Below are 26,768 nucleotides of genomic sequence, written 5' to 3'. Positions count from 1 at the left end.
TTCATTGGAGCATGAGGAGGCTAGATGAGGTCAAAAAGTTGGCTGAATCCTTCTGGGGCTGACTTTCTTGAGTTCAAGAGGTGAGGAGATGGCTTGCTCTGGACCAGGTTACAGAAGGAATAGGCCCATAGACTGGGGATACTAATGGATCCAATATGGCCTTTGGAGGCTCATGAAACTACATTGGCTAGGAATGTCTGGCTAGGAATTACTGCCACTGATATACCAGCTATGACCCTTTCAAGAGATGATTCAGCCATTGTACTCCATGCTTTAGTAACTTCCAGACTGGCTTATTGTGACATGCTCTACATGGGTCTGCCCTCGAAGAAGACTCGGAAACTTCAACTGGCCCAAAATGCAGCATCCAGATTACTGGCTGGGGTTCCATTTAGAAATCACATAACCTCTATTTTAAAACAGCTGCATTGATTGCCAAGTTTGTTTCCAGCCTCAATTCAAGGTGCTCACATTAGTGTTTAAAGCCCTGTAAACAAATGAGGCCTCGTTTCATGAAGACTTCTGCTTGCCAGATGGAATAGTACTCCTCCTCTCTCCCTCTCCTGCTCTGCTCCCACCCCCCAGAAAACCCTGATCAATTTCAGGGGTGTGGGGGCATGCAGGACATGCTGAATAGGGAAAGCTAAAAAGAAAAGAAAAAACTAACCTCTTTCTCTCCTTGGCCCCAATCTGTGGGCCCTGCTGTGCATCTGCATCTGGGTATCAGTTTTCCTCCCCACCTGCATCCTGATAGCCAAATTGACAACGTCACAGTGGCACCTTCGCAGAAGTAGTTTGGGTAATCAAGCGCAAAACAGAGCAGCTCTCCTGCAACTTTGAAAACTTGTTATGCCAGCTACACCTGCTGAATTTCTCTCTTCTACACAACTGTTAAAAGGGAAGGAGGCATGTTGTCTTTTGCAACCATACAAATGGGGTCTTCAAAGCTTCAAGATAAGCTCCCTGCCATGCTAAAGAAGCACTGGGATTTTTATTTTTATTTTTTAAAAAGATTTGCAATTAAATGTTGACCGATCTCTGTTGCATATAATAAAACTGTTTAATAAAAACAAATCACTATCTTTTTGTCCTGATAGCTGCTTTCCCAGAAAATTTATTTTGTGGCCAGCCTTATTCCCCAGAGAGTGTGAAATGACATAGGATATTAAATACCAACACATGTATCACAGAAAATATAAATTTAATACTGTGATCGGTGTCTAAAATGGGAGGAACAGAAGGGAGGGGGCACTTGAGTATGTAAATAAAGCAGTATCACAATGCAACAGAACCTTTTCGACAATGAGCTTTAATCCAAGCGGCTAGACGACAATACAATCTAAGTCCGTATGACATAAATGTGATTGATGTCTTCCTCCTACAGCATGCCCTGGGAGCTCAGAAAGAGGCAGTAGTAATAGCAACACAACTCAATGGTAAATCACACCATTAGTAGTTAATAAATGCATGTATTTCTCAAGGCAGCCATGTAAAACCAGTACACAGCCTATTATTCCAATGCCTGTAAGCTTTAATTACAACCTTATTAAAGTACATTGTGCTAATGATTCTTTCAAATTCTCTGATTTTTTCCTACTGGCAATTCTATAAAAGGGAACCCTGGATCGCAAAGTTTGTGTTTTGAGCCAGGAGGTAAGTTACAAAGAAAAGCAGGGAAATCCAAAGAGTATTAAAATAATCTAAGTTTAAACATGACAGCACCCAAGTGGAAGTAACAAAACCATCCTTACTGATTTCTGTACATCTTCCCACTCTAAAGTTGCAATCCTAAACAAACTTACAGTCCTACCTTGGTTCTTGAATGGAATCCATTCCAGAAGTCCATTCGATTCTGAAAACATTTAAAAACCAAGATGCGGCTTCTGATTGGCTGCAGGAGCCTCCTGCACTCAATTGGAAGCGGTGGAAGTAGTGTCAGACATTTGGGTTCCAAAGAACTTTCACAAACCAGAACACTCATTTCTGGGTTTGCGGTGTTCAGGAGCCAAGACATTTGAGTTGCAAGGCGTTTGACAACCAAGATAAGACTGTACTAAAGAGGAAAGCTCTTGAACACAACTGGAAACTTCTGATAAACAGATAGGGAGTAGTGGCCTATGTTGTGGGGTAGGTCCATTAGGTTGGCAGAAGCTGGGACAAAGCAACAGGAGCTCACCCTGTTATGTGGATTCGAACTGCCAACCTTCCGATTGGCATGCCCAAGAGGCTCGGTGATTTAGACCACAGTGCCACCTACATCTCACACAGTGTTAAATTAGGGTTTAAAACCCCAAATAAACATGGGAGAAGAAGACATATGTAGGCTGCCCATATGCATCTCTTCCACCACTGCTCACCACCCAACAGCCCCCTTGACATACCCAGATCACTCAGGGTGGACCTGATCTGACCCAGGGTAATCTGGGGCTTCCTGAACCCATTCTAGCTAAACCCTAGGTCAAACCGAATTGGCCCAATTGATTCAAGGCCCATTTGGAGTTACCACATAGTCTTACTAGAAAGTGTGGATCATTTTCACTGTATAGTTTAATCGCTACTCGGTACTAGAATTAGTTGTATTTGTTATTGTCTACTGACTGGTGTGTCTTCTAAGGCTTCCATGACAGAAATGCCATGTATATCTTTTTCAAAGATACATATATTGCAATTTCTTCATATATTTGTTCAGAGGGGACAAAAGGAGTAGAAGCAGTCCAAATAACTGCCAACAAAATAAGCCTAGACTGTGCATAGATGTTTAATTTCCCAGTGCCTATTTCTGACTCAAAAATAGTTTCCTCCTCAGCAGACGTTCCACCGATTTCTCCTTTCCACACTTATCTGTCTTAAAAATTTCTGCCGTGTCTCTGTACTATTGGCCCCTTTGCGCTCTCCTTAATAAAGGACTGTTATAATGTGTATCCCCTTTAGAATTAGTTTGACCAGTAGCAGAATGTTATGAATTTTGAAAATGCTGTCAGTTGGGATTGGTTGCATTTACCAATTTAAAATGAGTTTTGTTTCAAAGCACTTTGCCTGCCATCCAAGGTAATTGGAAAGCAAGTTTGAAAAATCTTCTAATGTGCTTTTTAAAATGGACCAAGGCTACAGAGGCAGCCTCTTAGACAAAATATAATTAATTTCTATCTGTCTAACCTGATCAGTGCAGGCTGACAGTCCCTCTGTATTCCTTATTTTTAATGTATGTGTATTTTTTTCCAGTAGACTACATCTTCCTTTCATCTGCCTCTTTTCCTTCGGTAAATTGGCATTTTCTGTCTTCTAGGAATCTCATTACCATCTAGTGATTCTCCATTTCTTCATAATAAAGGTGCCCAACTTATGTGCCCAAAAGAAATGTAAATATGTATTTTTCTTTACCAAAGCTTTATTCCCCATGCCTTTTGTGAACTGATGACACATGCCATTAGTGTTCTGAAATCATTCTAAACACCCAATAAGAGAACAGTCTATCCCTCTTGTAAAAGTTTCTGCATATGCAGCACTCTGCTTTCAGTACTGAATACTCAACAGAATGAGTCTACATTCTCGGGAACTACATTACATACTTTTGGAGGGGTTACATTTCCTCATATGGATATTATTATTTGCCTGGGGTAGAGGGGGGGAAGGGTCTCCCCAAAAGAGGACTTCGTTTAGTGAAGCCATGTGAAGGTTTCTCAGCATTTTAGAAAAGAAAACCAAGGTCCAACTGTGGTTGAACAGATTTGTCAATTTCAGCTTCAGTTTCTCATATCTTTCCAATCCGAAGTTCAAGTCTCCACATTTCTGTATCAGTTTGCAATTTGGGGGGGGGGGCGGGGAATACCCTCTTAAAAATTCATCAGCATTTCAGTGCACTATTTTCATAATTTGGACAGTTTAGAAAGCAATTCCTCCTTATATAATGACTTAATCTTTTTTCTAATATATGGATTTTTTTATGCACGGTTTCCCCTAATAAACATATTTTTGTAGATGCCTACTTGATTGGAAAGCTGCATCACAAAATTTGGAAAAATGAAGATATCAGAGGTTTGCATTAAAATGCAAAACAAATTTCACTTCTTCCCCATTGCTAGTCCAAAGCATGTGTGTGTGTTTTTTTAAAAGTGTGATATTCATCCTCCCAAAGGTCACTGTTACCAACAGTCCTGTGAGAAAGAGAATCAATGGGAAGCAAGACAAACCACCATTACAACTATCTGCGGCTAACACCCCTTTCTTTCCTTCCCAAGGCCATCAGAACCTGTGCAAAAGAGAACCAGGGTCATCTTTTCTGGGAGTGACTGTGTGAGGCTACCCTGAAATACACCTGGACAAGTCACCAACAAGCTCCAGAAGGCCACTTCCAGGTAAATTGAGAAGCCATGTAGTATGGTTCAACTGTTACTCTGCACATGTCCCATAACTGCATGTTATTTGGCTTTATTTTGAGCAAGGAGCACAGCATTGTGGTAAACCAAAGACAGCCCCATATATGGTACAATCCAGCAGTGATCTCAGCACATGCCAGTCACAGGCAGGAGGTTGCACTTAGTTAACTGGCTCACAAATCCCATTGCAGCCTTATTTTTGAACTATGCACACCCCGCAGTAGCTCGGGGTATGTGTGTGTGTGTGTGTGTGTGTGTGTGTGTGTGTGTGATGCTGTCATGTCCCCACCCAAACCCAGCCTTGCACCCAAACCCAGCCTTGCTTGCCATGAAAGGGTTGCTGAGATGACTGCAGATTTCTGCTAGGCCTGAGAAGATCCACTCTGTAAGGTCAACATTTGGCAGTCTCTTCTGAGGTGTTTTGATTGCTGGGGGCTAACCAAATATATATTAAGAAGAACTAATGCTTCCCCCCCTTCCTCTCTAAGCATCACTTTTCTTTTGTGTTTAGCAGACTTTTTCAAGTGTAGGGAAGAGTAAACATGCTTTAAGTGTTCCTACTCCTACAAATACTACTACTACTAAATTATATTTAAATACCACCCTTTATTTAGAGACGCGGGTGGCACTGTGGGTTAAACCTCAGAGCCTAGGGCTTGCCGATCAGAAGGTTGGCAGTTCGAATCCCAGCGATGGGGTGAGCTCCCGTTGCTCAGTCCCTGTTCCTGCCAACCTAGCATTTCGAAAGCACGTCAAAGTGCAAATAGATAAATAGGTACTGCTCCGACGGGAAGGTAAACGGTGTTTCCGTGTGCTGCTCTGGTTCGCCAGAAGCGGCTTAGTCATGCTGGCCAGATGACCTGGAAGCTGTACGCCGGCTCCCTCGTCCAGTAAAACGAGATGAGTGCCGCAACCCCAGAGTCGTCCGCGACTGGACCTAATGGTCAGGGGTCCTTTTACCTTTACTGCCCTTTATATGATGATCATAGGGTGGTTTACAACATAAAAATACAAAAGACATAAATGCTAGTTTATCAGGGTTACCTGCTTCATTTACATTATGGCCACATGTACAGGTTATGTTCCAGGTTATCATGCACATTGTCAGAGTGCACATAAGCACTCTCTATTACATCCCTACCCCTGTTCCACAAACCTTTCCTGCAACTTCCAGGTTCACAGTGATGCTCACATGCTTGATTGCTCATTCTTTGAACACTCGCAAAATGCCTGTAAATTTCTAGACATGCATTTGTCCACAATTGAACAGCCACTGTGGTGTAGTAGATACAGCAGTATACTTGAACTAGAGGAAACTGTTCTCAAATTATCACTCTGCCACAAGGCTGACTTCATGGCTTTGGGTAACTCACACTCTCTGCCTGTCAAACCTACCTCCTCACAGGGAATGAGTAGCCCTGTATGTGGCTCCTCCAAGCTGCTTGGGCATGGCATACAATGGTGATGAATAAATAAATTATTGTTTCACTTCTTTTCAGTGCCCAGAACTTTGCTGATGTCACACGTATGATTTATGTTGTTCATTTGTGCCCCAGTGGAGCCACCAAGAAGCAGGAACAATTCTGTTAAAAGTTAAAAGCCACTGTTAGAGAGAGCAAAAGTCATTTATGTATACAGAATTCCGTAATACTTTTTGTTCAGCACAGGTCTTTACTAGTGTAACTTTTAACATTCTTATATAAGAAACCAGGCAAGCCGCACATTTTAAATGGCTAGACCCCTATGCTTTGCGCAGCTTGTAGTAGTAAACAGCAACATAAAAGGACCCATAAATGTCAAAGCAATGTACTTCTCAATTCTCATAGTTTACCTATGAGACGAGAGCTATTTTTTTCCCAGCTAAAAAATGGTAGATTTGTGTTTTCAATGGGCATTTTCCAGGTATTTTATGGAGCTTTCCCAAGTGTTTCATTGTAGGAAGGTGAAAAGTATATCAGTGATCAAGTTTTAGACAATGAATGTTGGGAGGGAAATCAATAGTCTGATTAAAAAGAAAAAGCTCAGGAGGCTCCTAAACCTAAGAAGTTGATTTCTTACCTCAGTATATCTCACTCAAAGCACCAACTGGCCTGGCCTTCAGATTTACTGGGCCATTACTCCTTGCGTGCTTTTAAATGAAGGACGGTATCAGTATGAATGAGAAGCAATTAGCACCTAGGGAGTGTGTGTCCCCTGATGTAACTCTCCAGAGAGCAACCCCTCAGCCGCCACATGGAAAAATGGGATGTTTGGAGTTGAAATTCTTTCAGTAGATGATTGCCGTTCAAAGTTATTAGGAGCCTTTGAAAATTATCAGCACCTAAAACCCTGGAAATGGCATAAATGATGGTGGATAATAACCTTTGGGGTGGGCATCAGACAAAATAAGCAGTAGAATGTCCTCATAAACCAGAAGACTCTGAGTATCCTTAAAAACTAGAGGAGAGTAAGCCATAATGAACTTCTCATATATTCTGCAGCAAGGTTCAAACATTTACCAGGTCAAAAAAAAAAAAAACCTACTTCTCCACCATATATAGAGTATCTGTGACTAAAACACGGGAGCTCCCGACAAACATTCCTTGGACGTGTGCACAACCGGGTGTCACCAGAGAGCTCTCGTCTCACATATGATGATTACGACTACCTACTATTACATTTTAAAACTGGCCTTCACCCCAAGGGAAGATTTTATTTGCATGGTGGAAGGGAGCACACTTGCTCCGAGACTCCTCAGAGACTCTTGCCAGCCTGGTAAGTGTGCAAAATGGCCTACGGATCTACACATCTATTTGAAAAAGTCATCCAGTGGTCAAAAGAAACTGTCTTGCTTATTTATTTAATAAACTTATAACAATAATATAATAATAATAATGTATTTTTGTACCCTGCCCATCTGGCTGGGTTGCCCCAGCCACTCTGGGCAGCTTCCAGCATATAGAAAAATATAGAAAAACATTAAACCTTAAAAAGTTTCCCTATACAGGGCTGCCTTCAGATGTATACTTGCATACTACTTTTTAAACTCAAGGTGTTTTGTAAGCCATACATCAAACATATAATAAAGTACAAGACCATGAAATAATACAATAATGTCAAAAGAGTATTTCTAAATGTTACCTAAAGCCAAGAAAATCAACACTTACAGAGCATAATCAGGAGAAGAATGGGGATCTCTGGAAGTGGTACAGAGGAGAAGATAACACTTCTTGAAAGTATTATGCAGGGCAACATGTTTCAATGAATGTGGTCCTTGCTGTACATAATAAATGCAAGTACGAGTAGGAATGCACCTGGATGTAAAAATTAGAATGTCTGCATAAGGCTGCTACAGCAAAAATAAAACACTCATTTCATATTTCCATGGTGAATGCCATGCTGGTACTTTCATTGCAAAATGCAAACATCTAATCTTTCGTCAAGATCACACGTATCAACCCAGTCCAGTGATTAAATGACTTCTTCCTGGTGAGCTAGTTTTCATGGTAAAGATAGGAGTAAATGCATTAAGGGCTATGTATTGATTTTAATTAGAATGGGCAGTCCGCCATTAATATGAGTTGTGGTGCCCCTAAAACAGTTGTCAGGGGGGGATTAATTAATTTATTGTAAATTAATATATTAATTGAGAGTGGGTAAAAGCAGTCAAGGCAAATTAATTCAGAGTGAGAGAAAAATAAAAGGGGGATTGGATCAACATAAACCAAAAGAGGAAGCTCTAGCCTGTTTATCAAGACCAGAGAGTATTGAACACCATATTAAAACAGGATACCTGTTCTGATTGGGAAAAAAACAAAGCAATTATAATAAAGGCACTAAATTAAATAAGATGAAGCCATTTTCTCTTCCACAGAAGATGTGGAAAATAGGAAATAGGAGAATGTGTGTGTGTAGATAGCTAGAGAGAAAGATAGATATAGTTGGTGATTGATAAGCATGACAAACTGATCTAGAAGCCCTGTTCTGTGCCCAGTAAGCACGGGACTCCATTGCCCAGAGGCATTGTGGTCCATAGATTGGAGAAGAATCCTGGGCACGGTTTTGTTCAGTATCTTCTCTGTGTGATGGGAAAAACTGTCTCATGATCCCTTGCTGCAGAAGGGAGGGAAAAGTCTATAAGGCTGCATCCCCTGGAACTCACAGCCCTTTTGCTTTGAGAGCTTCCTGCCCGCCCCACCCTCAGGTTAGTCTTCACTGAGAAATTTTGGGTCACTGGTTGAAAGGACTGGAAAGAGTTCTCTCTCTCTCTCTCTCTCTCTCTCTCTCTCTCTCTCTCTCTCTCTCTCTCATTGGCATTTGATTGGGGGTTTTATTCCTGACTTCCCCCAGTGAAATTATAGCTTTCCTTTGTTAGGCATAATAACATTGTTTTTATGAGGGTGGAAATGGCATTGGTCAGGGTCAACATAGTATATCCACCCCCATAAGGGGAGAATTGACCATGACAAACCCAAGCATGGATTTGGTATCTGCCTGGTTGGAATCCGCACCCTGGTGAGACTTTGCTTGCTTGCTTGTACCACGGCAAGGTTCAACACTGGCCGACTCCCATTGTACAGGTTTGGAGTGATCCAAACCCAGAGGATCCATTCCATCAACAAGGAGCTTGTGGAATGATGAACTGATCCTAGGACCCAATGCCAAGCCAGCCCTTGCCCTGCCTGGAGAGATATGGCCAGATTTTATCTCATCACCGTTGTGCATTCTGGTTATTTTGCTGCTCTCATGAGTCACATAATGCACCTGTCTGGGCAAGGCTATCTAGAAAAGAGGCCAGCAAATTAAACTGGAGTTTTTAGAACTAAACGGATGAAATACAATGAATCAGCCAGCACAGTCCTAAATATTTGTGCCTGGTTTCCAGAGTAGATGCATTAGGTATAATCCCTGCAACCCTGGCAGGGAATCTAGAGCCTGTAGTAGGTAAAGAACATCTCCCAGTGTTTCTGTGAACCAGAACCTTCTACGTAAGGCCCAATAGAACAGTCTGAGCTGATCTACACATTATTTAAAAAGCTCATATAAGTGGTCTCCTGGACCTAAAAACACAATCTGAGACAACTTATGCAAGGCGATACATGCAGAAGATGTACCTCAAAATGTAAAATCCCTTTTCCCAGAAGTATCCACTGCAATATCCTTTGACTCCCCCTCTCATCCTCTACAGTGTACACACAAAGGCAAGCAGACCATTCAAATGAGTCGCAGATTAAGAACGGTACCTCCAGGACCAAGAGGATGCCAGAGCTGTTAATGAGCAGAATCAGATAAACTATTAAATGGAAGAAGGCTTCTTTTGGATAACAGAAGTCATGTCCAAATGAGAACAAAAAGGGGAAACAAACTTTGGTGAAGTGCCAACAACAAAAATTATTTAAATACCTCAAAAGACTGGCTAGGGAAGTGGCTGGACCTTTGGATGACAAGGGAGTGAGTCTAAGGTGTGCTAAGGGAGGATGAAGAAATTGCAGAGAAGCTGAAATTATTTTCTGCATCAGTCTTCACAGCAGGCAATGCAGGGTGGCATTCAGCTAAATAATTGCATGAGTAGAAGAACTTCTGCTTGCACAATGACACCAAACTCTGGAGGCAAAGGCATAGCCTGCAAAGATCTAACAGTCAGCTGGGAGGGTCTTACAAACCACTATGTGTGGGACTTTACAAGATCCAATGTTCAGCTGAAGGTTGAATCTTGTCAAATCCTCTGCAGAACTGTACCCACCCACTGATCACTGGGCTTTGTAAAGCTCAGCATACAGCGCTGTGCAGAATCCAGTGCCATTCAGCTGAGTCAGGTCTTTCAGGTGTAGGGCAATGACCACTCCCCGCTTAAAACGGGGGGCGCCCTTTGCGTGGACGCGTGCAGCCCCTAGACCTGGAGCGGCTCCAACAGCATAGGCTAGGCTATGCCATCCCTCAGGTGGGATACCTGGAGGTCTCCGCCTACCTCAGTCAGTTGTCCAATCCCACCTGGGGGAAAGAGTTGCCAAGGAGACCAGGCCAGGTAGGGGAGGGATTACCTGCCCACACAAAGGAGGGAGGATTTTACCTGGGAATTCTCACTTGGCTCCAGAGCTTCTCCTGGAAGGACATCGCTGGCCTTCCTCGCTCCAAAGGTAAGCCTGGGGCCTTTGGCCTCCCCCTCCCCCCCCACCATAAAATGTTTTCGGGGGAAGAAGCTTTTTCGAGGCTCCCGCGGATCAGGCGCCGGCACATCTCAAGACAAAAGAGAGGCCGGAGCCTCTACAGGTTCCTCTGGCGCTCAGCAAAGCAAAAACAATGCCCGCAAATAGTGCTCTCTTTTCCCTAGCCCCTTCACCCATATCTCTATCGGCAATGCTGCCTTTGTTACACCAGTACCCCAATAAAGAGGCAGCAAAATACATTGAGGAGGGCTTTAGGGAAGGCTTCCGCATCCCAGTGGTAGGCACCCCCTCATGCACCAATCCCCCCAACCAAAAGTCTGTCCGAGATATGCCACACGTCGCCGAGAAGAAGATCACCAAAGAACGCTTGCTGGTGGCAGGTCCCTTCACGGGACCTCCATTTCCTAACCTCATAGTGTCTCCACTAGGTATTGTACCTAAGAAGGCCCCAGGCGAGTTTCGATTAATACATAACCTTTCTTACCCGAAGGGTGGGTCAGTAAATGATGCCATTCCCCAAGAACAATGCTCAGTCAAATATGCATCTCTGGATCAGGCAATCAGGCTGGTTAGGGAGTGTGGCCCGGGTGCACTCATGGCAAAGTGTGACATCGAATCAGCCTTCCGTCTGTTACCAGTCCACCCCAGGGACTTCTGGTTGCTAGGTTTCAAATTCCAGGACCAATGGTACTTTGACAAAGCTATGCCCATGGGCTGTTCCATCGCATGCGCTGCATTTGAAACCTTCAGCACATTCGTGGAATGGGCCATGAAACGCAGGTCAGGGTCCCACCGCATTTCCCATTACCTGGACGACTACTTTCTCGTCCAGCCAGCGGGCTCAGACGCGTGCGCTAGGGCGCTGGCATGCTTCATCCAGCTGGCAGCTGAATTGGGCATCCCGTTGGCAGTGGACAAGACCGAAGGTCCAACCACTGTCATCTCATATCTGGGTATTGAACTGGATTCTGTCAGCCAAACCTCTCGCCTGCCCCTGGCCAAACTCGCCACGTTGAGGGAATTGATAACTAACATGATGGCCCGGCAAAAGACCACGTTGCGTCAGGTCCAGACACTCTTAGGACACCTCAACTTTGCATGCAGGGTTATCTCGCCCGGCCGCGCCTTTTGCGCACGCCTAGCCCGTCTCACGGCTGGCGGTGTTGCCCCCCATCACCACATCAGGATCACCCACACCATAAGGGAAGACCTCAAAATATGGCTAACCTTCCTGGAAAGTTACAATGGGGTGTCCTTCTGGCAAGATTGGCTGCTGCCTAAGGAACAGCTACAGGTGCACTCTGACGCCTCTGGTCGCTTTGGCTTCGGCGTCTACTTCAGGGGCCACTGGTGCGCGCAGCCTTGGCCGACAGCTTGGCACGAGGAGGGCATTACTCGTGATTTAACTTTTCTTGAGTTCTTCCCAATCCTAGTGGCTCTCCGTGTTTGGGGGCACCTGCTCAAGGACACCAGGGTGTGCTTCTGGTCGGACAACCAGGCGGTGGTAAGAATCATTGCGAAGCAATCCGCAAAGTCCAACAGGGTAATTCGCGTGCTCCGTCTCTTTGTGCTGGAATGTCTGAAAGGTAACATCTCCTTTTCTGCACGGTTCATCCCGGGCCTCAATAACGACATCGCAGATGCCCTGTCTCGCTTTCAGATGGAGCGCTTTCGCGACCTAGCTCCCGAGGCCGATCAACTCCCAGAAGCCTTTCCGGAGGACCTCTGGGAAATTGGACGGGAGAAGTGACAGCAGGAGTTCTGAGCGCCCTTGCACCATCAACGCTGCGGTCCTACACCAGAGCATGGTCCCAATTTGAGGGGTTCAGAGATAAGTTTGGCTTACGACGCAGGCGTACAGCTAAGGAGTCTGATGTTCTAAAATATTTGGTTCACCTAAAGCGTAGAGGCATGGCCCTTAAGACCATCAGCCTGCACAAAGCTGCTATCTCATACTTCAGCAACTGTTTTTGGCTCCCAGACCCCTGTAACACTTTCCACGTAAGGAAACTTATTGCGGGGTGGCGTCGCTCCCACCCGCCCATTCCAGATAAGAGGAGGCCAGTAACCATTGAGATCCTCCGGCTGATATGGGATGCACTCCCCAGCATCTGCTGGTCCAATTATGAGGTTAGGCTCTTCAGGGCGGCCTTCTCCCTGGCCTTCTTTGGTGCGCTCCGTATCGGAGAGTGCGTTGGGGGCACATTGTCACCTTATCGCAGGGGCTTGTCCGTGGCTGATATCAACCTTGACAGGCGCATGATACAAGTAAAAATCCGAGCCTCCAAAACCGATCAACTAGGTAGGGGTTCCACGCTAAGTCTAGCCTCCTCCCCACACACTGGACCATGCCCTGTCTCGGACACACACAAATTCCTGAAGGTACGTCCTCCAGGACCAGGCCCCCTCCTCATTCATGCATCAGGCCGCCCCATGACCCGTTGCCAATTTGTCTCAATATTGCGTAAGGCCATACATGCTTGTGGAGGCAACCCGGCACAATTTTCCGGGCATTCCTTTCGTATCGGTGCAGCAACCACGGCAGCTGCGAGCGGCCTCCCGGCCGAACACATAAAAACAATGGGGCGGTGGCGTTCAGCTGCCTTCAAAGGCTACATTAGATACAACCAGCAGGCACTGACAGATACCATATAATCCTTTCTTTCAGGCCCAACCCCCAAACATGTGTGGATCTTCGGCCACAGCATAGTGCATTGGGCGGCCATCCATGCCACTACTGGTCCAGGCGGAGAACATCTGGGTCTGCAGCCAAAGATCTCCATTTCCTGGTTCGGACAACGGGGAATGCGGTGGGATGCCCTGCTCCCTAGGTTGCGTCACGAACTTGCGTTCCGCCACCCGCCAAGCGCGGTTGTGCTCCACCTCGGCGAAAACGACTTGGTCGTGCGTAAAAGCATAATTCTGATCAAAACAGCGATCGCAGACCTGGAAAGCATACACGCCACTCACCCCAGTATCACAATTTTCTGGTCCGAACTTCTGCCACGCTTGCATTGGCGTGGCAACATCAAACCCACTAGACTGAATTACACGGTGGAAAAAATCAATAGGGCAGTGCGCTCTGCAACCACTCGCATGGGAGGTCGGGTCGTGAAACACCCCAACTTTAAAGTTTACATGCAGGAGCTATTTCGGCCCGATGGCGTGCACCTATCGGACCTTGGTAACGAGCGTTGGCTGAGCGACATCAGGCATGGCCTGATTGACTGGTTGGAGGATGGCAAAGGCGTTTTTCAGATGTAGGTAGTCTTGGCGGCGAGACCGCAATCTTTGCGGTCTCGGGTGGCGGTATCAGGCCTTGGGCGGAATCCTTTTGTCCATCTTCCTCTTTGCAGCGGCGATACCAGGGTTCCCCGTTAAAGGGGTTTCTGAAGGGAGGCTTTGACCGTACGCCGGAAGGTCGTCATTGCTCTCCCCTGCGGCGGCGGCGTTACGGGGGCGGCTATCTCTGCTTGAACATATGTTCTCCAGAGCCGGCCCATCCCCCACACACACACTGGATAACCCTGATGCTCCCTAGGTCCCCGGCTGGGGACTGGGGAGGGAGAACGCCCAATGCCTGAGCCAAGGTCTACCCACATTTGAAATTTAATAAAGTTGTGGCCAATTTAATCCCATAGCACGTTGTCTTGAGTCGTTATTCCACATGACGGGGGGACCGCGCAGGATCTGGGGACTCCGCCTGTCCACGCAATGACCGCTCCCCGCTTAAAACGGGGGGCGCCCTTTGCATGGACGCGTGCAGCCCCTAGACCTGGAGCGGCTCCAACAGCATAGGCTAGGCTATGCCATCCCTCAGGTGGGATACCTGGAGGTCTCCGCCTACCTCAGTCAGTTGTCCAATCCCACCTGGGGGAAAGAGTTGCCAAGGAGACCAGGCCAGGTAGGGGAGGGATTACCTGCCCACACAAAGGAGGGAGGATTTTACCTGGGAATTCTCACTTGGCTCCAGAGCTTCTCCCACCCTACCCACCCTCAGTCAATGTCTTATGTTGCAGGTTAATTTTCCTCACATGTTTTGCAAGTTAATTTTCTTCACAGGTATGCGGGCGCTGCTACGTTAAGGTCGCTGTTAAAGGGCCGGAAAGGAATTTCCCTGCATTGGCAGGTTTCGCCTTTCCCGTAGCAAAACGTCACAACTTTGGCAGTATCAGGCCTTGGGCGGAATCCTTTTGTCCATCTTCCTCTTTGCGGCAGCGATACCAGGGTTCCCCGTTAAAGGGGTTTCTGAAGGGAGGCTTTGACCGTACGCCGGAAGGTCGTCATTGCTCTCCCCTGCGGCGGCGGCGTTACGGGGGCGGCTATCTCTGCTTGAACATATGTTCTCCAGAGCCGGCCCATCCCCCCCACACACACTGGATAACCCTGATGCTCCCTAGGTCCCCGGCTGGGGACTGGGGAGGGAGAACGCCCAATGCCTGAGCCAAGGTCTACCCACATTTGAAATTTAATAAAGTTGTGGCCAATTTAATCCCATAGCACGTTGTCTTGAGTCGTTATTCCACATGACGGGGGGACCGCGCAGGATCTGGGGACTCCGCCTGTCCACGCAAATGTCAGCCAAAATGGCATTATGGGCCAAATGGGAAGATCTTGCAGGCCCAATTATTATCACAGCCTGGAGCTTCCATACTGCTAGCTAAGGTGGCTTCTTGTGCCTCTGTAAACATTGTTTACACATTGAACAACATGTTATATTATTTATGCTAAACCGATTAGTTGGACTTTTCCTAGATAGGGCTGCTAGCCTGCTCTCTTTCTAGTGGTGCCCCATAAAACTTAAAGGAAGCCAACAGCACAACCTGTCCCCAGCCTCTGGTTATAGCAAAGGGGGAAAGGGTTTTTCATTGGTGGCTTGCTATTCAAGCTATTTTAGCGAAGATCTGGTTATAAAAATATAGACATTTCCACAAAGGCTGGCTACATCTATATTCTTGTTTCATTCTAAAGATTCTTCATCTGTAAAAAAGCCCTATATTCATTATTACATTCATAGTTCACCTTTTCTCCAAGAAAGGAAATCTGCGTACACGACTCCCTTCCTCAGCAATCTCCATAACAACCCAATGTGGTAGGTTATTCTAAGTGGAAGTGAATGGCCTCAACATCACTCAGTGCATTTCATGAATGAACTTGGCTCCCTGCAGTCCAAACACTTTAACCACTACCCTACACTGCCCCAATATATGGGTCACATAATTTATAATTAAACAATTGTACATGGGGTCTTGTTGATATTGCTAGGAATGACACCTTAAAGTATACTTAATAATATCCATTTTAAAAAATCAGCAGATCTATAAATTTCCCTTCTAAATTTTGTCCATAAATCAGGGTTGTTACTGGACTACAACTCTCATCATCCATGACCATTGTGACTGGGGCTGATGGGAGCTGCAGTGCAACAATATCTGGGGAGTACCACATTGGTTGCCCCTGTCATAAACCATTTGCTTTTTAAAAATATAATGGTATAAATTATTTTTCTGTGGCATGAGTGGCTGTGATGCTGGTTATATTAATGGCCATTGCCATTTGTGCTCTAGCTGGCCTCCAAATCAATAAGCATGCTTAGTTGCCTGTCATTAAAATTGATCTCTGCTACCCTTCCAAATTGACGTCACATTCAACTGTAAATATCATCAAATAAGCTGTCACCTCATTTCCCTTATCTGTGTTTTTTTCTCCCAAAAGATAGATTTCTTCTGTAAGACTGAACAGTAGAATTCTTCTTAATTATTTCTGACATTTCACCAATGGCATCTTCTGGCTTTTCCTCAGAGGACAGAAATGTCTGGCCTCTGTCCTTTGGAAGCAAAGGGGAGAAAACAACATCCACTTCTGTTTCAAATGGTCTGAACCAAAATACACCTCAGAAATTAAACTCTGATGGTCATGGCTAAGTAAAAAGAATTAAAGAAATGAATGCGAACCTTTCAACTCGTGAACAGACTTCACAAAAACCTTATGCCAATGCTTTCAAACCATGCGCTGAACTTTTGCTTCTTGTGTACTTAATGATAGCACAGAAGTGGTCATGTGAATTGGCCCTCAGGGATCTCAGGGCCAGGTAGGGTGCTTTTGTATAAACAGCAGATTCCTCCTCTAAGACAGATGCAATTATGTGACAGAGAAAACAGAGAGATGGAATTTGAAAGGTGTACAGAAGCAAACATTTTAACAGCCCAGCACGTCCTGGAGATATTCTTCCTCAGGGGGACTTAGATGTAAAGCACTATACCCTACACCGTTATTTCAAAACAGGGTTGTACACCAGTGCCTCTGGGGAGTGGGGGGATCTTACAAACATATCATGTCATAAAATGCTTATTTTTCTGCACTTTTGAAATGGCATCTTGACTCCCTCCTTTTTCCTTTGAAATTTTGTAACAACCAAGGGGACTTTTGAAAATCAACAGTCATTTGCCCTTTCTGCATAAACAGTACACTAAATGTGCTGCAGGCATTTCTTGGGTGCCAGAGGGCATTATACTGTCACCGATGCTATTTAACATCTACAGCAAGACGGAGCAGTCATTAGAAGTTTTGGAGGCATGTGAGATCAGTACACTGGTAATAACCATTTCTCTGTAACATCTGAATTGGGAGAGGGTGATAAGGCCTTTGGACCGATGCGTGGATGCAGTGGTGAGCTAAATGTGGGCTAATAAAATACATCCGAATTCTGGCAAAACGGACACTGTGTGTGCGCGGTTCCTGAGCCCAGGAAGCCAGAACACTGCTGTCCTGGTTGAGGTTACACTCTCCTTGAAAGAACAGATGCATAATTTGGGGGTGCTCGGGAGCAGATTACTTGAGAGACTACCTTCCCCTTTATATACCCAGTAGATCACTGTGGTCTTTGGGAGAATTTCTTCTCTACGTTCCATGCTCTGCAGTAACTTGGAGCTCCTTCCTCTTCAAACTTTCTAATCAGAGATTTTAAAATGTACAAAACAAAACAGGGCTTTCAGCGTGACTGAGAAGGGGAGACTCATATTGACAAGCTGGAATGTGTGCAGAGGAGGGCAACCAAGGTGATAAAGGGTCTGGAAACCAAGCCTTATGATGTGTGGTTGAGGGAGCTGGGTGTGTTTAGCCTGGAAAAGAGGGGAGTGAGAGGAGATATGATATGATATCTCAAGGATTTTCTGTTGCTCCAAACCAATGGATTCAAATTACAATAAAGGAGATTCCAGCTATACATTGGGAAGAACTTTCTGAAGGTAAGAGCTGTTCAACAGTGGAATGGACTACCTTGGAAGATTGTGGATTTTTTAAACAGAGACTGGATAGCAATCTGTCGGAGATGCTTAAGCTGTGATTCCTGCATTGCAGGGTGTTGGAGAAGATGATCCTTTGGATCCCTTCCAACTTTACAATCATGGGCGTAGCCAGGGGGGCAAGGGGGCAACTAATTAGCCAATTGCATCACAGATATCTCGGTTCTGCCCCCCTAAAATAAATCCTGGCCACACCCATATCTACAATGCCATGATTCAAAGTTTGATTTTATTGTTAATATTTTATATTGTTTTATGGGAAACTGTTTAGAGGTTTTTGTCTATAAATCTTGTAAAATTAAATGAAGAATTTTGCATGATCGATACTCTCTATGTGCAGCAAAACTGTAAGTGTATGAAGAATAGTTTGTGTGTCCTTTGGGAATGAGTTTTGAAGTTGTAATAGGTCAGAAAAGGTTGAGGACAGATACCTTCCAGCTGTGTCAATTCTCTATTTTCTCATTCTATGTACATGTTACTTGCATCTACTGAACATTTAAGTAATGCAGTATCTCATATGTCAGCTACCTGTTTTACCTGGCACAAAACTGTCTAATATTCTCAGAAACTAAATATCATAACCCTTCTGAACATTATGCACTGTGACCTTAAATGTGCAAATTTGATTGTACAGATGTGGATTCTCAGGTGTAAGGAAATATATAATCTAAAGTTAACACATCAAATGTTTGCCACTAAACCCCATGGAAGTGGCCTTCTCCTTTGATTTGCTAACTGCTATACTATGAATCCCTTGTTCACTTCATGTAAAACAAGCATACCTATTTTCCCTTGTCAAATGTTAGATGGTATGGAGATGATGTATTATGTTTGTTTAATCCAGTACTTTTAGCAGAACTACAGGAAGCAAAGGCAGGGCAAGCACAAACCAGGTGTAAAGTAATCTATCAAGAAAACAGAAGATGAATTACTTACAACACTGTCAAATGTGAACTGCAAGGCAGTGTACACACAATATTAAACTGAGAGGCAAAGGGAAAAAAGGCATAGACTCAATGTTTCATGTCCTTACACACACACACACCATAGACAAGGGTTAAACAATAGTTGCATGGCAGTTTAGATAGACACAAGACAGAAAATGGATGCTCTTTCAAGATAAACTGCTCCCTCTTCTCTCTCACTCAGTGGCAAGACACATTTACATTATCAATTGCTAATTCTGTCACCAAGTCTCGGCATGGTTGCACATTTACCAAGGACCCATGTTTCAGCAAGAGCCAAGCTGAAAAGAGCCCCAGAGACTTGCTGCAGGAATGAGCAGCAGGCCTGGCTGGTGGGGTGGGGCGGTCCTGCAGAGCCACCCTCCCCACAGCAGCATCTTTGCTGCTTACCTGGGATGGGATAGGATGGTAGCAAGATCAGGACTGCATGGGCATCCCAGTAGGAGTGCTGGATAGCTCTGCTGGTGCAGTCACACAGCCTTGTCCTCACCACTGCCCTACCCCACCAGTCCTGCTGATGAGACCAATTCATTGAGGAATGGAGCCCATGGAGAATGTCTTGCCCAAAGACCCTCCAAAATCTGAAGCCGACACTGAATCTGAGGATAGCTGAAGCGGGGACAAAGAGGAAGGAATGTAAGCTTACTTTCCTTACCCATTTGCTGATTTCTGAAAGTGTGGGGATAAATATATCTGGAAGACATACTATCTGACCTAGAATCATAGAATCATAGAGTTGGAAGAGACCACAAGGGCCATCGAGTCCAACCCCCTGCCAAGCAGGAAACACCATCAGAGCACTCCTGACATATGGTTGTCAAGCCTCTGCTTAAAGACCTCCAAAGAAGGAGACTCCACCACACTCCTTGGCAGCAAATTCCACTGTCGAACAGCTCTTACTGTCTTAATGTTTAGGTGCAATCTTCTTTCTTGTAGTTTGGAACCATTGCTCCGTGTCCACTTCTCTGGAGCAGCAGAAAACAACCTTTCTCCCTCCTCTATGTGACATCCTTTTATATATTTGAACATGGCTATCATATCACCCCTTATCCTCCTCTTCTCCAGGCTAAACATGCCCAGCTCCCTTAGCCGTTCCTCATAAGGCATCGTTTCCAGGCCTTTGACCATTTTGGTTGCCCTCCTCTGGACACGTTCCAGTTTGTCAGTGTCCTTCTTGGACACAGTACTCCAGGTGAGGTCTGACCAGAGCAGAATACAGTGGCACTATTACTTCCCTTGATCTAGATGCTATAGTCCTATTGATGCAGCCCAGAATTGCATTGGCACCTAGAAATGCAGCTGCTTAATCCTATATATCTGGTAACAAGCCGGGACTCACAAATGCACTTGGTCACTAGAAAGTGATTGCTAGCATGTAATACTGTAATGCGGTCACTTCATTATATACAAGTGACCAAGGCTGTAATTCTAAACCCACTTACTTTGGAGTATGTCCCACTGAGTTCCACAGAAGTTCTGTGTGGATAGATACAGATATAGGATTACACTGCATGGTTATGATCATATATATGCTTACCCAGAAACATTGAACTCAATTAGACTTACTCTCAGCTAAGTATTATGAGACTGCAGAATGTCCCATTTGTGCACATTAATGTGCAGGAGGCAGTGGAGGACAGAGGTGCCTGGCGTTCTCTGGTCCATGGGGTCACAAAGAGTCGGACACAACTAAACGACTAAACCACAACAACAACAAATGTGAAATATCAAATAATAAGAAACCAGGTGATGTCCTTCATGTGTAATGGGACATCTGTGGGGGCAAGAGAAATTTCACTCTGTACACTCTTAGATTTTCTGTCTTCCTTATCACTATGTTGCTTCTTCCAGAGAAGCATACTTCTGTTCGTAAAATAAATACAGAAACAAAAGGTTCTTATAATACATGTAAGATTAACACTAAACAATCTCAGAGTTACTTTGTCAGGCTTACTTAGAGATATTTAATTTTTTCTGAAATCATTATCTGTATGTAAATCTTAAGGGAGGGAACATTTATAAAGGAATTGATAGGATTAGTGGGGGGAATTGATCCTTATTTATCCTTTAATTTCAGTATTCTGCATCCATTAGCTCATGATATTAAAATACTATTAAACTGCTCACTGAACAAACAAATTGACAAGACATTAGAAAAACCTGAATCACTAAATGAATATTTCAATGAATGAATGTCTATTTAGTGTGTTAGTAACTAGTTAACACACAACGGACCACTATGGCATCTTTATACACAGGGCAAGCAGCACCTGACTGCATACAAATAGCTGCCGTACCAGCGCATATATTGTATCTGTTCAGCAAACACTGTGCAGCAACAAGGCCTAATAAATTCATTGCAACAAAATCCTCTCATAGAATGCAGGGGTTATGAGACCAGGTGTTAAGGGAGGTCTGATCTCTTAAATTTCCCAAGATGGTAGCATCTGCGTTGTTACTCCTTGCACTTCATGTCAAGTTCAAGCCCTAAGGTAACCTAAAAACCCTAAACAAGTAATACTCACAGGAATATTTTGGTGGCTGAAGGAAATTCTGGCTGCAGCAGATTTGAAACAGCCATTGTTGAAGCAGGGACCTATTTTTAGGGGAAAGGGTTTTATTCAGTGCTGGGGTTATCAGGACAGAAATGTGCTTACTCCATCAACAACTGTATCTGCAAGTGCACTCCTTTATTTTTTTCCGCCTCTGGGAACTCCTATGGGGAAATGCAAAATCTGTACCTAATGTTATTGTTGCGTGGAGAGCAAAATCTGCCCTCCATCCCTAACACAGATAAAAGCCCAGGGGGGGAAGATGTACATTATATATCTGTGCATAGAGGACACACATACCCGGTTTCCCATAATAAACAAACCCTCCACATAAACAAACTCAAATCGCCCATGATTATGACAGGCATTTTGTTATGTGTTTTTTAAAAAAATAAATAAATAGGTTACAGCTTTTTTGTGTGTCACTGATCAAGAACTTGTATTGATATTGTTTTATTTCCACCCCAACTTTAGGATAAGCCCTCACAAGGTGACTTACAATAAAAAAATATGTTCAAGCAGTTGAACATGCACATAAAACAACAGATGCAATTACAGTGGACGCTAAGGTTGTGAATGTGATCCGTTCGAGAGGCACGTTCGCAACCCACAGTGTTCGCAACCCGCAGCACCGCATCTGCACACGTGTGGGTCACAATTTGGCACTTCTGCGCAATTTGGCACAAAGCACAATTTAGTGCCCGTCACTTCCTGTTAGCAAGAGGGGAAGGGGCAAGGCAGCAGGAAGCTTGGTGTGAGTGCAGCAGCCGGATTGGCTCTGCCATTGTACCCGCACTGCCTTGCCCCTCCCAGTAACCAGCCATGACGTGTGGCATAGGGAACCCAGGTAGGCAACACCCCTCTGCCCATGCTTCCCTACCAGCTGCTACTGCAATCATATATAGAGGGCCAGCAGCAAATGCCTGGCAAGATAATAAAGTATATAGGGACTGTTCAAAGATGGCAGGAGTTGGGGGTCAGTAGAGAACTTGAAGTAGGGAATTCTGCAAGTCTGGGGCCATCATAAAAAAGGTCCAGTCCCTGCTACTGCTAAATTTATCAACCTGAGTGGCCTCTCAAGTGGAACTTAGGGCTCAGGACTACTCAGGCAGTACCACTGACATGGCATTGCTCATCCATGTTCCCAGTGTCACACATCACTACCAGGGCAAGGGCAAGGCCACTCTTCTTATATGGACTGAATTTCAGTTTTGTTGCCTTCATTGGCTCTATGATTCTTGCATTGCAGGGGCCTGGACTACACAGCCCTTTGGGTCACTTCCAACTCTGCAATTCTGTAAGTCTATCTCAAAACTACCCCAGGATCCTTGTTTAATGCTTCTCTGCCTCTTGGGGTGTGGCTAAAGGTCTGGCCCCACTCCTCTCTCTACTTACGTATTCCTTGCACACAAGGAACATGTAAACAGGGCTCATGTTTCAGCTGTTAGGAAGACAACTGACCTGGGACAAGTGTGTGGGTCAAAAGCACATAATATCCCATTACAGAGATCACAGTCTCATCACCCCCTATTCAGTAAAGCAGAAGTGTGTGTTTTTTATTCTAAAAATGTACCCTGGAGCAAAATAACTTAATCAAAGGTCTATGGCCTGATTTCCTGACAATACAAACAAGGAATCAGACAAAACATTTTTCCCCTTTTCTTTTTAAGAACCTATGTGATGGAAGAGGGTGAACATCGGAAGCTTCCGTCCGTTGTTTTTTCATTTATTTTTGTCTTTGCGCACGAAGGCAACAAACAAGGCAAGTTTTTTTTTTAGTCAGCTTACTGTGGACTGACTTCAGCAGTCTGAAAGAAGCAATAATTGATTTCAATAATTAATTCCTGCTGACTAAAATAATGCTGCTGTTTATGCACACCTCCCTGAGACCCAGTTAAAAGGAACTTTGAGTTAGGAATGCATAAACAGTAACATTACTTTGGGGAGCAGAAGTCCCCTAACATACTGCAGATTTGGGAAGGGCTTTTTAAGCCCCCAGGCTATATGAAAGTTTATTTCTGCTTTCCCATATTGCCTCATGATAACCCTGAATGAAGTTCACAGAATCTGAAAAGCTAAGCAGAGGAAGCAGGAATAGCTTTGACAGCAGAGAAGGTCTCATGCCATAACACTCCTCTAAGTTTGATCAAGGCAGAGACATGGAGTTCATATTTCTTTTCCATTTTTCTTTCTTTTCAGGTTTGTTCAGGTTCAAGTATCTTTGTTGCTGCTGTTGTTATTTGTAGTGGGATGCGGGTGGAACTGTGGTCTAAACCACCGAGCCTCTTGGGCTTGCTGATCGGAAGGTCGGCAGTTTGAATCTGTGTGATGGGATGAGCCCCCATTGCCAGTCCTAGCTCTGGCAAACCTAGCAGTTCAAAAGCATACCAGTGCAAGTAGATAAATAGGTACTACTACGGCAGGAAGGTAAATGGTGTTTCTGTGTGCTCTGGCTTCCACCACGGTGTCCTGTGTGCCAGAAGCTGTTTAGTCATGCTGGCCACATGACCCAGAAAACTTCTCTGCAGACAAACGCCGGCTCCCTTGGCCTGAAAGCAGAGATGAGCGCTGCACCCCATAGTCGAATTTGACTGGACTTAACCTTCCAGGGGTCCTCCACCTTTACCTGTTATTTGTAGCATCCCATGTTTCCTGTTGGCATATCTTTCCAGAAAAGGTTAGTGCTGGGTTTTAAGGGTACGAGCCTGACTTCCGCATCCTCTCCTCACCAGCATACCCTCCGGCCACCGCCATATTTGCAGCCCTGTCTCACGCAGCAACTGCAGAAGATGGTGCAGCGAGAACAATTGGACCACGGCCACATCCACACTGCAGAAGGTGGGCTAGGTGGGCAGGATAGTTGGACCTCATCCACGTTGACTGCTGCGCACATGGCAGTGAGACGGAATCAGGGTCCACACTGAGCAGGCAAAAGCGGGAAGTCAGTGGCAGCTGGTGAGAATCTGGCTTAGCTGGGAATGCTGAGCAATAGGACGCCCACTATTGCTCATTGCAATGCCCACCCCTCCAACTGCAGCATGGGGAACACTGGACTGCTTTGCTTGTCTGGTTGGGATATACAGGCGTCCCTCCACTAGCACAGGGTTTACGTTCTGGGCATTCATTCAACACAGGATGAATGATTTTACTCTGCACATGCTCAAAAGACATTATCTTTTATTCCCAGGTTTCTACAAAGTCAGATGTACTTCTAACAACTTCATGCAAACTGACTCAAGCAGCTTCCTGCATGCGTTTGCCTGGCAAACCTAACTTGTGAATATGGACATCACCACAATATCAGAAAGATGGCCAAGAAAAATGTGTTTTCTCTGAAGCTTTCTGTGTAAAAAAAAAGGTGGCAAAACACAGTAATGTAGGACAGACCTAGTTTTGTCAATGGCTCTGTTCCAGTGATATTTCTGTATGAGGTTATAATTAGTTTGTTTGACCCACAAGTGATGAGAAATGCTGAACAGCTAAAAAACAAAAACTCCAGAAAAAATAACAAAAATCATCTTCATTACTGAATTTTCTTTATACTGTATAAACTTGCTTATATATACCTTTGGAGATTTGTGTAGTTCAGAGGCTTTCAGAACACTTTAAACCACTATAACTGGTCCAATAAATGATATATTTCTCTGTTTTAAGGATCCTAAATTGAACAAAGCACTTTACACATTTTTTACATCTCCTGCGGTGTTTTCGGGATATTAAATCTGATAGAAGAGAAAAATTCCACACAATGCATGTTTTACTATGTATGATGTATGAGTACAAGCTTGGACACAGATATTTGAATATTTTAAATTTAAGATGATTTACAGTACTTGAACACCTATATTCTTTTATCAATGACCTTATTTATATTATATCAACTATCGGCAAATTTATGCCCCCAGATTTCCGATTCTCTACCAAGCCTGAATTTACTGCAGCTGATTATGAGAGCAGCCTTTTATCACTAATGTGGTGCCCATAAAATCTCAATCTCTCTCTCTCTCTCTCTCTCTCTCTCTCTCTCTCTCTCTCTCTCTCTCTCTCTGTGTGTGTGTGTGTGTGTGTGTAAGCTCTGCACTGCTCACATATATTCACTATTAACTGAATGCAGGTATACTACGAAATGTTGACCTTGTCTGACTCCACTAGTCCCATGGTGGTGAGGTTCCTGCTGTAAAGAACAGAATAAAAGCACAGCTAGGCCAGATGTTTTTCCTATTAAATAGATTAACTTAGCCCAAATGTAAAATTAAGAAAACATACTGGTTCTGATTTACTATCAGTCCATGATCTGTTGCTGCAAAGGGAACAACGGACAGTCCTGAACAGCCAACTTGCAATTTATTAAGAACAGCAAGGGAATTCCATACCCTCACCCCTGACTGCTCTAAAAATGCTGAACGGAGGGCCCCGGCCTAGTGATGAAAGCTGCTTTCTGACAGTAAAAGCTGAGTAAAAACAACATTAAAATCATTTAGAGAATGCCTGGTAAAGTACTGCCACAGAATACTCAAGACCCCACAAAAGATACTTGTTTCCAGAAGGCTCTAAAAGGTATAATTCCAAGGTCTGCCTGAGGTACTTCCTTTTGCAAATGAAATTTTTAGCTTTCTTGTCATATTTTTGTGAGCCACAAGGGAGCAATGTCCAGGGGATTAAATCCCTAAAAATAAAAAATAAATTTAAAAAATGAGGCCATGCATTATTTTCCTTCGTTAAAATGTGATTTTGCTTCATAAGCCTCCCTTCCGTAACTGGGAACGCAAATAAAAAGGTTTGTGTTCTGAAGTCATTAATGGTGGACAATGCTTATTCACCTCATAATTGCTTTGCCATTTGTGCCATAATCAGGGACCCTCTGAAAAGTCTCACAAATCTGAGGAAGCGTTTATTGTGTTTCTTTAAATTGACAGGACTATTTTATAAACAGACATATGGAGACTCAGAAGATGGGGGGGACCTAAAATGTGGTCACCATGCAAATTTGTGCCCCACATTAGCACTGACAATTATTGCTCCCTTCAGTCTCCCCAGTCCCCCAAATTCCTTAGGCTTTACTTAGGTCAGGCTTCCTCAACATTGGCCCTCCAGATGTTTTTGGCCTACAACTCCCATGATCCCTAGCTAGCAGGACCAGTGGTCAGGGATGCTGGGAATTGCAGTCTCAAAACATCTGGAGGGCCAAGGTTGAGGAAGCCTGACTTAGGTGCTTCCATTTTCCCTGATAACTTCTGGAAGCCAACCATCCTCAAAGAGCAGCATTGTCAACATGGTGGTAAAAGGAGCATTCCCAACTCAGTACAGGTGTCGCCTTTCCCCCCCTCCATCTGCTGGAGCACCTAGGTAATAGATGGACCACTTGTTTTTGCCAGTGAATGAGGTGATAATGAAGCTTTCAGGTTTTATTATTGTTTGCGATGTA

General features: G+C 44.4%; 2 long non-coding RNA genes across 6 annotated transcripts in view; one reads left to right on the top strand and one right to left on the bottom strand.

Moving 5' to 3' along the window:
* Positions 1 to 26,768, bottom strand: part of LOC309356570 — a 70,526-nt gene that overhangs the window by 35,409 nt on the left and 8,349 nt on the right. The gene's annotated exons all lie outside the window — the stretch shown is intronic.
* Positions 1,331 to 23,643, top strand: LOC309356446. 5 transcript variants are annotated; one of them, XR_014162797.1, is made up of 3 exons: positions 1,331 to 2,050; positions 4,247 to 4,355; positions 23,014 to 23,641. It is a non-coding gene; the product is annotated as an uncharacterized lncRNA (long non-coding RNA). The 5 variants fall into 5 exon arrangements; XR_014162799.1 differs by lacking the exon at positions 1,331 to 2,050 and adding an exon at positions 2,984 to 3,048 and having other exon boundaries at positions 4,239 to 4,355; positions 23,014 to 23,639; XR_014162796.1 differs by lacking the exon at positions 1,331 to 2,050 and adding an exon at positions 2,986 to 3,048 and having other exon boundaries at positions 23,014 to 23,642.

The sequence above is a fragment of the Podarcis melisellensis genome (assembly GCF_964234715.1).
Source record: "Podarcis melisellensis genome assembly, chromosome: 1".
Lineage (NCBI taxonomy): Eukaryota > Metazoa > Chordata > Lepidosauria > Squamata > Lacertidae > Podarcis > Podarcis melisellensis.
The sequence above is the reverse complement of the archived record's forward strand: the minus strand, read 5'-3'. Positions and strand labels throughout refer to the sequence as shown.